The sequence below is a fragment of the Fragaria vesca genome, linkage group LG2 (genome assembly GCF_000184155.1).
Source record: "Fragaria vesca subsp. vesca linkage group LG2, FraVesHawaii_1.0, whole genome shotgun sequence".
Taxonomy (NCBI): domain Eukaryota; kingdom Viridiplantae; phylum Streptophyta; class Magnoliopsida; order Rosales; family Rosaceae; genus Fragaria; species Fragaria vesca.
This window is the reverse complement of record NC_020492.1, coordinates 4,678,162-4,688,899: the sequence shown is the minus strand read 5'-3', so window position 1 is coordinate 4,688,899 and position 10,738 is coordinate 4,678,162.

Genomic DNA, 10,738 nt, shown 5'->3' with positions numbered 1-10,738 from the left:
GAGAGAGAGAGAGATAAGAGCGTTTGGGGCTTTGGGCCTTCTCTCTCAATTTTCCCAACCCAACTCCAAAAATACCCAACACCAATAACAATTCACCTTTTCAATATCTAAAATTTATCTTTTACCGCATTCAACAATTTCTCCAACGTAGAAATTTTCCCGAATTAATCAACTTACAACAATATCTAAAGAGACCTTTGAAACTATAAATCTATTACGAAGATGGTAAAACTCTTATTAACACCATGCAAGATGTTTAAAGTAAACTTTTAAGAATTATTAATGGTTCAACGCTAACTTTTTCACCTTAACTTACTACAACTCCCTATAGATCAATGTTTATTCAAGGTTTTCATTTCAAATATAGTACATAATATAGAAAACAAACATCTCTTAAAGTTTGGTTTAAAATTTCCTTGTTTTTCTTCAAATTTCCGTCAATTTTCTCATTTTTTTACTGCAATCGATATTTCGTCGAAATTTCCATATTTTGGAAGGTCGAAATTTCCGTAATTACCGAAATTTTCTTCCTTGGGGAAAATAAACATTTACTAAAAAACAAGAATTTTAAAGCCCATTTCAATGAAAAAACTGTTGAGTAACCCATAATAATGTTTTAACACCTCTAACAATTAATATTATACCCTTATTGCATTAATTAATTATACGTTCTCTCTCATGTTAAAAAAAAAAAAAAAAATAATGTTCTCCCAGACTCCCACTCTAAACGATCAACCGAACTCTCACCTCTGCCACTCTCTCTATCTCTCTCTAACACTCGATAACGATCTTTGGTTTAGGGTTCTTCACGATCTCTGTGATTCCATCGATCAGGCCACGTCGCTCTCTCGTTAAATATCTATCGCTCTCCGCATGCAGATAAATCCCAGTTGAGCAGGAAATCGTCTCTACCCTAATCTCAGTCGATCGAAGTTGATCTGTGGTTCAATCTCGGCTTCGCTGTCACGTTCAATTGCTCACGCTCGGCGTCACTCTCTAGTTGAATATCAGCGTCGATATCTGCTTCAATCGCTCTCACTCGACCTCGCTCGGGAAAACCATAAAAACATGTACATTTTGAATTTTATTGAATTTAGGCTTATTTTGGACTTTTCTGATGATATTGAAGCTTCATTCTAGGGATTAAAGGCCATGAATATGAAAACATGAAAATTATAGTGTTTCTCTGGTCATAACTGTTACATATTGAGATTAATTTTGTTTAAGATTTTCTTTCAAAGATTTACTGTGTATAATTGGCATGACAATGAAAGGGAGATACTGTATTGTTGTTTACTCTTGTTAAGTAGAAGTTTACTGGGGGGCAGTAAACTTCCACTGGGTTTACTAGGGTTCAATGAAGTTGTTTATTAGGGTAAGAATGGGTATCTGTTGTGTATAATTGGCATGATTATGAAAGGGATATAGTGTATTGAAGTTTACTGACCCCCAATAGAAGTTTACTAGGGGGCAGTAAACTTCCACTAGGTTTCCTAGGGTTTAATGAAGTTGTTTATTAGGGTAAGAATAGGTATCTGTTATGTATAATTAGTATGATTATGAAAGGGACATAGTGTATTGAAGTTTACTGACCCCTAGTAGAAGTTTACTGGAAGAGGATTCGGTTTAAGAATCTGTAGCTTCTATGAGGACAGAACAAAATATAGGAGAAGTTTTACAGAAGATAAAGTCGAAGAAAAAGAGAAAAGAGGTCCAAAAGGGTGCCGCTGCTGAAGAAGAAGAAGAATCAGAACTGGTAGAAGAAGAAGATGATGATTACACTAAAGATGAAGAGGGGGAAATAAAAAAGCATCTTTTTCAGAAAAGATCAACAGGCAGAGAAAGAAAACAAGTGGAGACAGATTCAGGGGAGGAGGAGGAGGAAGAAAAAGGAAGAAAGAAGAAGGAAAAGGAGGAGAATGTGACTTGACCAAGATCAAACACGTGCAACAAAAGTACTCACTGACATCATTTTGTGTGTTAATGAATAGATACAAGGAGAGCATCCCAGAAGAATCATGGGAGTTGATAAACAGTACTTGTTTTCGGGGAATAATTGAATCATTCAGATTGGGCAAGGTTGAGGAGAATCAAGTGAAGAAGTTTGAATCTGATTTTGAGATCCTAATGAGGTACTACAACAGTGACAATAAAAACTTCATATTTGGGAACAGGGAGATTAAAATTACGAAGCATGATGTTCATTCAATTTTTGGAATAACCGAAGAAGGCTCGGATGTGGATATCACAATAGACCAGAAATGCTGCAAGGGCAGTAAGAAGAATTTGGCAGATTCTGCTGTCTTTGGAAAGCAAACAAGAAGAACAATCACCAGAAAAGTTATTGATGACACATTAATGGAAGAGCTTAGGAAGATTCAGAAGAAGAAAGAGGATCCAAGGAAGATAGACTATTTGGTTATAATGTACCTTATGGCAGCTTTATTTTTCAGCAGAAGCGGGAACCACATTGAATGGAAACTGATACTCAAGTATGAAGACCTTGAAGGCATTGACAAATACAACTGGTCACATAAGGTATTAGAATTCTTGCACCAAGGACTTCACAAGCATGTAAAGGGGGAGCCAAGAGTTTTGAACGGATGTCTCCTTCTGGTTCTATACTGGTTTCTTGAGAAAACAAAAATAAAGAAGCGGATTATCGGGAAAGAGAAGGAAACTCCCAGATTTATAAGATGGTCAATACAAGAGATCATCAAAGAAAAGGAGTATTTGAGAAGACCTGAATTGCTAGAGATAATGGTATTTTATTTATATAGCCATTTTAAAAAAATATATATATATATATTGCATTGTATTTTTTGTTTTTTGAAAAACTAAATTAAATGGATTTGTGTCGTATAAATGTAAAAACATGAACTCATAATAGAAGGTCCATGGATAGATGAGGAGGAAACGAGTTCCGGCAATGATGAGCAACAGCAAGATGACAATAGAACACCAAGGACAATTGATTGGGTAAGTTTGGATGGTTACTAACACCCAGTAAAATTATTGGCAATGAAAATGGAACTTCAATTGCAAGTTTACTGACCCCCAGTAGAAGTACCAGGGGGCAGTAAACTTATACTGGGTTTACTAGGTGGCAATAAAGTTGTTTATTAGGGTATATTAAGTGTGTAATTGTCATGAAATAGAAATGGAGATAATGTATTGTTGTTTACTGACCCCCAGTAGAAGTCTACTAGGGGGCAGTAAAGTTGTGTATTTGTATATAATTGTTTAACAGTAACGATTTCGTTGTTATAACGTGTACAGGAGCTGCCAATGGAAAATATGAAGAAGAAGCTGACAGAACTTGCCAAAGCAAATGAAGAACTGGTGAACAAAAACACTGAATTGCTCGGCAAGTTAAAGAAAGCGGACAGGCAAATCATTGAGTTAGAGAAAGAAAGGAGGGCACACAAAAATGAAATCAACGCTCTGAAGAAAAAGTTGCACAAGGGGCAAAACATGCTCAGACAAAGCAGATAATATGTGTAAGTGAGGAGAAGGAGGAGGAGGAGGATAGGTCAAAGCCGGTTGAAGAGGAAGAATATAAGTGCAGAGAGGATCAACCAGGAACTGAAGAGGTAAGAGTAGAAATCCGTTTACTGACCCCCCAATAAATATTGTGCTTTCTTCAGTTTTTTGAGGATAACTTGTGTGTTTTCTTTTATGTAGTTTTTTGAACAAGTTGCAGAACCAGTTCCGTTACGACAGGTATTTCCAGAAGACGATGAACCTGTGACGACCGATGTCAACCTGTCTAAACTAGACAAACTTGTTCATCAAGCTGTGCAAATGGCCGAAAAAAAAAATGAATGAAGAAACCAGCTTGAAGAATAAAGAACAGCAAGCAAGAGGGCTCAAGAAACATGCCAAGCAGAAGGGCTCAAAACAAACTGTGGAGACTGGTTCGATTGAAAGAGACGTCAACCTGAAGAAGCGTGGGGCACAAAAGAGGATAGAAGAAGAATGGGAGTATAACACCCCTGAAGGGCTAAAGCCAGCAAAAAGAACAAAGGAGGTGGAGCATAAAGTCCAAAATCGTATTGTTATTGATGGAGTGAACTGCAACACTGATACATAGAAGCTCTTGGATGAAAAGGTGGCGAATCACTATAAGAACTGGTTTGATTTGAACAAGGACGAGAATGATGAGTAAGTTTATTCTTCCCTAGTGACACATATATATATATATATAACATTACAATTATTTCCCTAGTTTGACTTGCTTATGACTTATTTGTGTCTGCACAATTTCCGGTGTTGGGAGTGTTGTGATGGTATCATTGACATTACCAAAGATGACTTGAAGAGAATAATTCAAAAAGGAGAGATTGTGTCTAATGTGAGAAAAAATTACTGGTCTTACTGACCGCAATAAAGTTGATGTTTGAGTAACCTAAGATGTATTCTTTGTTGTAATTATTTGTGACTTATATATGTTGTACATGCAAACCATCAGGGTGTACCTCTCAATGTTGAAGGAGGAAATGGAAAAGAAGAAGGTCTCGGTCGGATTCCTAGACATAAAGGCAGTTGTAAGTAGTCAAACCTGAAATAGCAGCGTGCCGCAACACCGCGGTCTCCTCCGTTACTTTTTTCAGTTAACACAATCTTACTACTTGGTTTTATATATACAGTGCGCGGCAGTGGTACATGAACAAAAACTGAAGGAGTTCCTAGCTGGAGGAGGAAAACAGGGGGAATTCAAATGTAATGAATTGGATATAGAGATTTCTATTATTAATCCTGTGTGGTCCATCTTCAATAAGGACCTGGTTTTCATTCCAGTACATCACGGGGTCAGCCACCACTATACCTTGGTCTTGATTGACAACGAAGCTCGATGCTTCTATCACCTGAACTCAATGCTACTGCCAAGGAAAGATTACTCTGCCGACACCAACAACCACTTTCAGAATGCAAAGGCAGTGGTGAGTTGTAACTGATTTATTAGGGTAAGAGTTTACTAGGGGGCAGTAAACTTCTTACCTTGTTTTTTTTTATTGCTTGTTCTCTTAGTTTGTTTGAGTTGTAATTTACTTGTGTGTTGGAACCAACAGGTGAAGCACATTATGGTGTTCATCAAACGCGTATATGATTCCACCAAATACCCTCTCAGCCAAGGCTTGGACCTGAGGAATGGAGGGAAAACTATGACAAGCAGGACAGCCAAGGAATAGTGGTTGATGGTTACTCGATGATGAGTGCTGAAGAGAAAAGAACCAGAAGATGGATGCTGGACCAAAATGTTTATCAAGAAAGATACAAGCTGAAGGATATCTTATCCTGCCCGCAGCAAAACAAAACATCGTAAGTACCTTTAAACTTCCTTTAAAGAGTTTTATTGGGGTCAGAAATTACTTGTCTGTTTTATTGGGGTGAAAAATTTAGTAACACTGTTTCTTAATACATTGCAGGTCAGACTATGGACCATTTTTGCTCCACTTTATAGAGAGCTTATGTCATAGGAAAAAAACCGACAAAAGATGGTGGTAATGAAATGAGGAGGAAGATCTTGCTAAAGTTCATGGACATCAATATAACAAAAAGATTAGTGTCACTTTAGGTGTAGGACCTTCAAAATGTGAAAATATGTAGTATTTTGGTAGTATTGCAAGATATGAATGATCTTGAATTTCAGTAAATGAACTTGTTTTTTTAGTAATTTTGGTCTATTCTTTTGATCTTTCTGTCAGTTTCATTTATCTGTAGTTGTCAGTTTCAGTTTTTTTTTTGTTACAGGGTGGTTATTGAGGGTCAGTAAACTTTGGTTGCTCTGTTCATGAAAATTACTGACTCCCAATAATTTTTTATACTTGAGAGTTTACAACCCTATTATATCATTAGAGGATGGTTGAAAGGAATCTAAGTAATAGCAATCATCCAGAAACTTTGGTTGCTCTGGTCAGGAAAATTACTGACCCCCAATAATTTTCCACACTTCAAACATATGAGCATAACAAAAACTGGAAGCATTCCAGATAAAAGAAAAGACCTGGAAAAGAGTAAAACAAACATCCAAGTATCAAACTGGAAGAAAATAAAGGAAGGCGGATGTGTTGTATCAAAAAATACAGAAAATTACTGACCCCCAATAATTTTCCATACTTTACATATATATGAGCGTAATTTTCCAATCATTTTCCATACTCGGGAGTTTAATTACTACCCCAATAATATTCTTCACCTTATACCTCCGGTTAGGGCCCTAATCCCGTTTGAGAGCATATGACATTGTGATTTCGTTTGTTGTTGGGGCGTTTCGAATTCGCATATGTGAGAAAATTTCGATAGCATCTCCCTACAGTTCCCCAAGTGCACAAATATCTATACCTAGAATGCACTCGAGGAACAATAATTAAAGGAAGATCTTGTCGAAATATATATACCCGCAACCGAAAACGAAACGTACCAACAACAAACTGAATCTCAATGTCATATGCTCCCAAACTATCCAAATATGGGACAATTAGAAACCATTTTGTTAGACACAGTCGTAACATAATGGTTCTCGAACGGGATTTCTAAGGGTAACAATTAATATATATTGATGAATATATAAGGATATTATAATTCTTAATTACATGATTCATCATTTTATTTTTTATCATATGATGATAATAATACACAAATCGATTTGAATGAAAACAAAAATTTGGTAAACATATTATTCACATAATCACTAATCATACATACAAAAGCTAAAGATATTTATATATATATATATATATATAATTATATTAAGCATACAAGTAAGCAACAATCCATCAAAATTGGACCGGCAAATCGCCGAAAGTTCGCAGAAAATATGCCTAAAAGAAGAAAGTAGATATATTAATTAAAGTAGTTACATATATACCAATTAGCTAAGAGATCGAGATCGAGGCGCGCAGCTCTTAAAGATCGATCAACTTCATGAAGAAAAGCTTCCAAAACTAGATTTGGATCAGATGAATATTCCAATGAGGGGGAGGGGAGCTAGACCATGCCTTTCTTCGGCGTTCTCTTTTGGGCAAAAGGTGTATAAATGGATGATGTGTAAACTTAGCCGACGGAAAATTCCGTCGCCTAAGAGAAAAGGTTTCGGAAAAATATTCGTTCTGCTATGTGTCAGGCAATAATTCAAAATCTTAGGCGACGGAATATTCCGTAAGAGAAGAGGCTTCGGAAAAATATTCGTTCTGCTAACGTGTCAGGCAATAATTCAAAATCTTAAGCGGCGGAACAGTTCGTCGCATAAGAAAAGAATATTCGTCTTCCAAGTATATCTTAACCGACGGAAACATCTTCGTCGCCCAAGAAAATTTCGGACGACGGAACATTATTCGTCGTCTAAGAAAGACATACCGACGGAACAATATTCGTCGCCCTAGACAATCTTAAAATACGGAATATTTCGACAGTCCATTTTCGTCGCTTAAGAGGATCTACGCCGACGAAATCTTACCAACGGAAGTTATTCGTCGCCTAGGGTTTACTAAGCCGACAGAACATGGACGACGAATAGTGTGACGTCGTGTAGGAAAATCCTAGTCGACGGAAGACGTGTATGGTTATTTTCTGTCGCCTAAGATATCATAGACGACGGATGCGGTGTCTTAGATGACGGTTTCTCTTCCGTCGATGAAGAGTTACTTAGCCGACGGAATTAATAGAATTCCATCGGCTAAGTTGATATTTCCTATAGTGCAAGAAGAAAAACGCCATATACAATGTTTTCCTACATAGTGAGAGGATCTTGACCAATTTTTCTGTTTTTTTTTTTTTTAAGGTGAAAAATACAGGGGAAAAAAAAAGAGAGAAAAGAATGAGAACGCCGAAAAAAAGCAAAAAAAAGGGATAAAAAAGAAGGATAGAAAACGCAGAAAAAAGGAGGAAAAAGAAGGATAATAAACACAGAAAAAAGAATAGGCGCCTAAACCCTAATACCTAAGCCGCCTCCCTCTCATCGGAGAACGGCCAAACCCTAGCTTCCCTTGAAGCGTTTCCAAGCTCCTTTGCATCCAAACCAATGATAGGTGCATAATTATACATTATTCATATCAAATTCCCCTATACTTTCTTTGTTTGTTCGGTGTGTTTTCTAGTTATTTACTTTATTTATTTGTTTTCTAGGTATTTTGAAGCAAATAAGAAGAAAATAAGGAAAAGAGAGATTGGAAGACAAAATTTGGAAATCTGCCTATGAAAGTCAGCCAACTTCGACAGGACACTGAGGACAGCTCGAGAAGAAACAGATGATGAGTCATATATCAACAGAAAGTTATGGATGTCAGCTTTCCATCTCATTTTACGGTTCATGAATAGCATTTTCCTAGAAGAATTTATGGCCAATTTAGTACCAGAAGATCAATATGCGCTAGAATATAACTCTTAACGAGAATTTGTGTTTTGAGGCCTAAATCACACCTAGAGACTCACACCGAGAGACCCATGGACGAGTTTTGCACTTCATATTACGACTTATAACCCCGATGTGAAGCTGATTTTGAAGAATTAAATGAGTTGGCATACTTCCATTGGTCTAACAGAGTGCACCAATCAGAATATCCAAAGAAACCTAAATCAAGAGGGATTGGTTGAAGGAAGCAATATAAAATCCCTGTGCTATCAACTTTTACGGCTTCTTCTTCTCCTCTTCTCCTCCTCGTTCTTTTGCGTTTTCTTGTTATTATGTTTATTTAGTTTCTCTTAGTTAGGGGTTGCTTGAAGCCCTAGACATGAACAACAAGATGATTTGAGTTTTGGTTTTTAGTTTCTTTTAATTGAAGATGAGATTTTGCATGTTTACTACTTTTACGTTGATGAATTTTTTTCATGCTTGTTTTGAGTGCACGCTTAGTATGCATGTTACGGTTTTAAAGCTTTGATAGTTTGATGCCAGTGTCAATATCGGACTCCTCAAACTATCTAGAGAAGCAATTGTCAGTTTTCACTAGCAAGTAAACTAAGTCTTAGGTTTAGCAAGGCGCTAAGTTTATTGTGATGCCTTGTGATGTCTCAAACTCTTTTAGAACTTAATGATCTCTACATGTTTAATCTAATAAGTTAGGTTTGTATTGCTTGAGAATAGTTTGTGTAGAGCACTTTCTGCCTAGCGTACGAAGTAAGAAAGGGTAATAGGTTGTGTTTCAAGCGAACCGAACCAAGTTGAGCATCTTCATCTAGATAATTGAACTATAACTGAACAAATTGTCTTGTGTGTGATTGTCAGGGTGGATTGCATCTTCCCTAGCTAGTTTTATTTCATTGTTTCCCAAAACCAAAACCAAAAACCAGTTTTCGTCACTTTCTATCCTCTGTTTTCCAATATTTATTTGACATACCAAATGAACTCCAATTAATTTGAAATTTTGTGTTTGACTCCATCTATAAGTCTAGTTTGTGTCGCTAAATAGTTTTATGACTAGTTTAGGTTAGGTAACTGATTAGGTTTTCGACTGTTGGTTGCTAGGATCAGTAGTCACTTTTGTGACATCTTTCGAGTGGTTAGATTCATTTAGTCCTTTGCGGGAATGACCCTTATTTACCCATACTATAAACGGCCATTTAGTAGTGAATAAGGAAAATAAATTGGTTTAGAAATAACTGATCAACCAACGCCATGGTTTCTTCCCTGCCATCACTTAATACCGCCTCGTCTTCAAAAGCCTCCAAAAACTCATCTACATCCTTATTATCACTATCATCTCTTGGAGGAAACCCTAGCATGGCCTTTCTTGGCATCTCCTCCTCCTCTTGTTCGAAGAACCCTATGTCGAACTCTGCCGTGGGATCTCAAACCTTTTCCATCGACGAGGTCACGAGATCGTTTGCTGCCTCACTCGTCTTGGCATTCTCTTTCGGTTTTCAAAACGTAACCTAGCCAAGCATTGTCAACAACCCAAATTTTGTCCATTGATGAGGTTATCAGATCCTTCGCTGCCTCGTTAGCCTTAGCTAACTCGAAGGTTGTCAATCTCTCAGATTGTGTCTTTTCTCCTCCTAAGAAGAAGAGAAGATGTCCTAGGGTAAGGAGGTTCTTTGAAGTCTTTTTTTTTCTATTTCCCTTTTTGCATTTTCAATTTTGTTTTTGCTTGTTTCGGAACAATTGCTCTTAGTCCATATATGCTTTTCACATGGAGAGCTTTTATTTTCTTGCTTTTAGTTTGTTTAGAAACATGTCTATGAACTATTGCTATTAGATTGTAGGATGTTTGTGTTGTAATGAGGATACAACCCTCATACGAATCAAATGATCTTGAAAAGACAGAAAAAAATAAAAAAAGTAGGCCATAGGGCCTCGACCTAGGGTGGATGATAAGTTAATAACCAACTAAAGGGACTTAACCTACTATGCTACAAGTGCACTTATTAACTTCTCAGAATTTTTGATAATTATAACATATTTGTATGAATTTTTTTTTTCCGAAGGACCTCGAAAATTGGAGGCCTTGTGCGACCGCACACATAGCACGACCCAAAGGCCGCCCCTATGTGGTGCAGGTGACAGGCCTATGATTGTGATGCGTGGTGCAGGTGCCAGGCCTATTGACACGACCCACCCCGAATTTCACCCTGAAACCCAGAGTAAGTCGTGCGGGGACCACCTCCAAGGAAAATTTACTGAAAAGATTAAGAAAATCTCCCTTGCAGATGGACAACCCTAACTCGAAAATTTCATATTACACTCTTAATTTAACGCTTCTGAATATCACATAATATACAAAAATTCTAAAAGTATTCA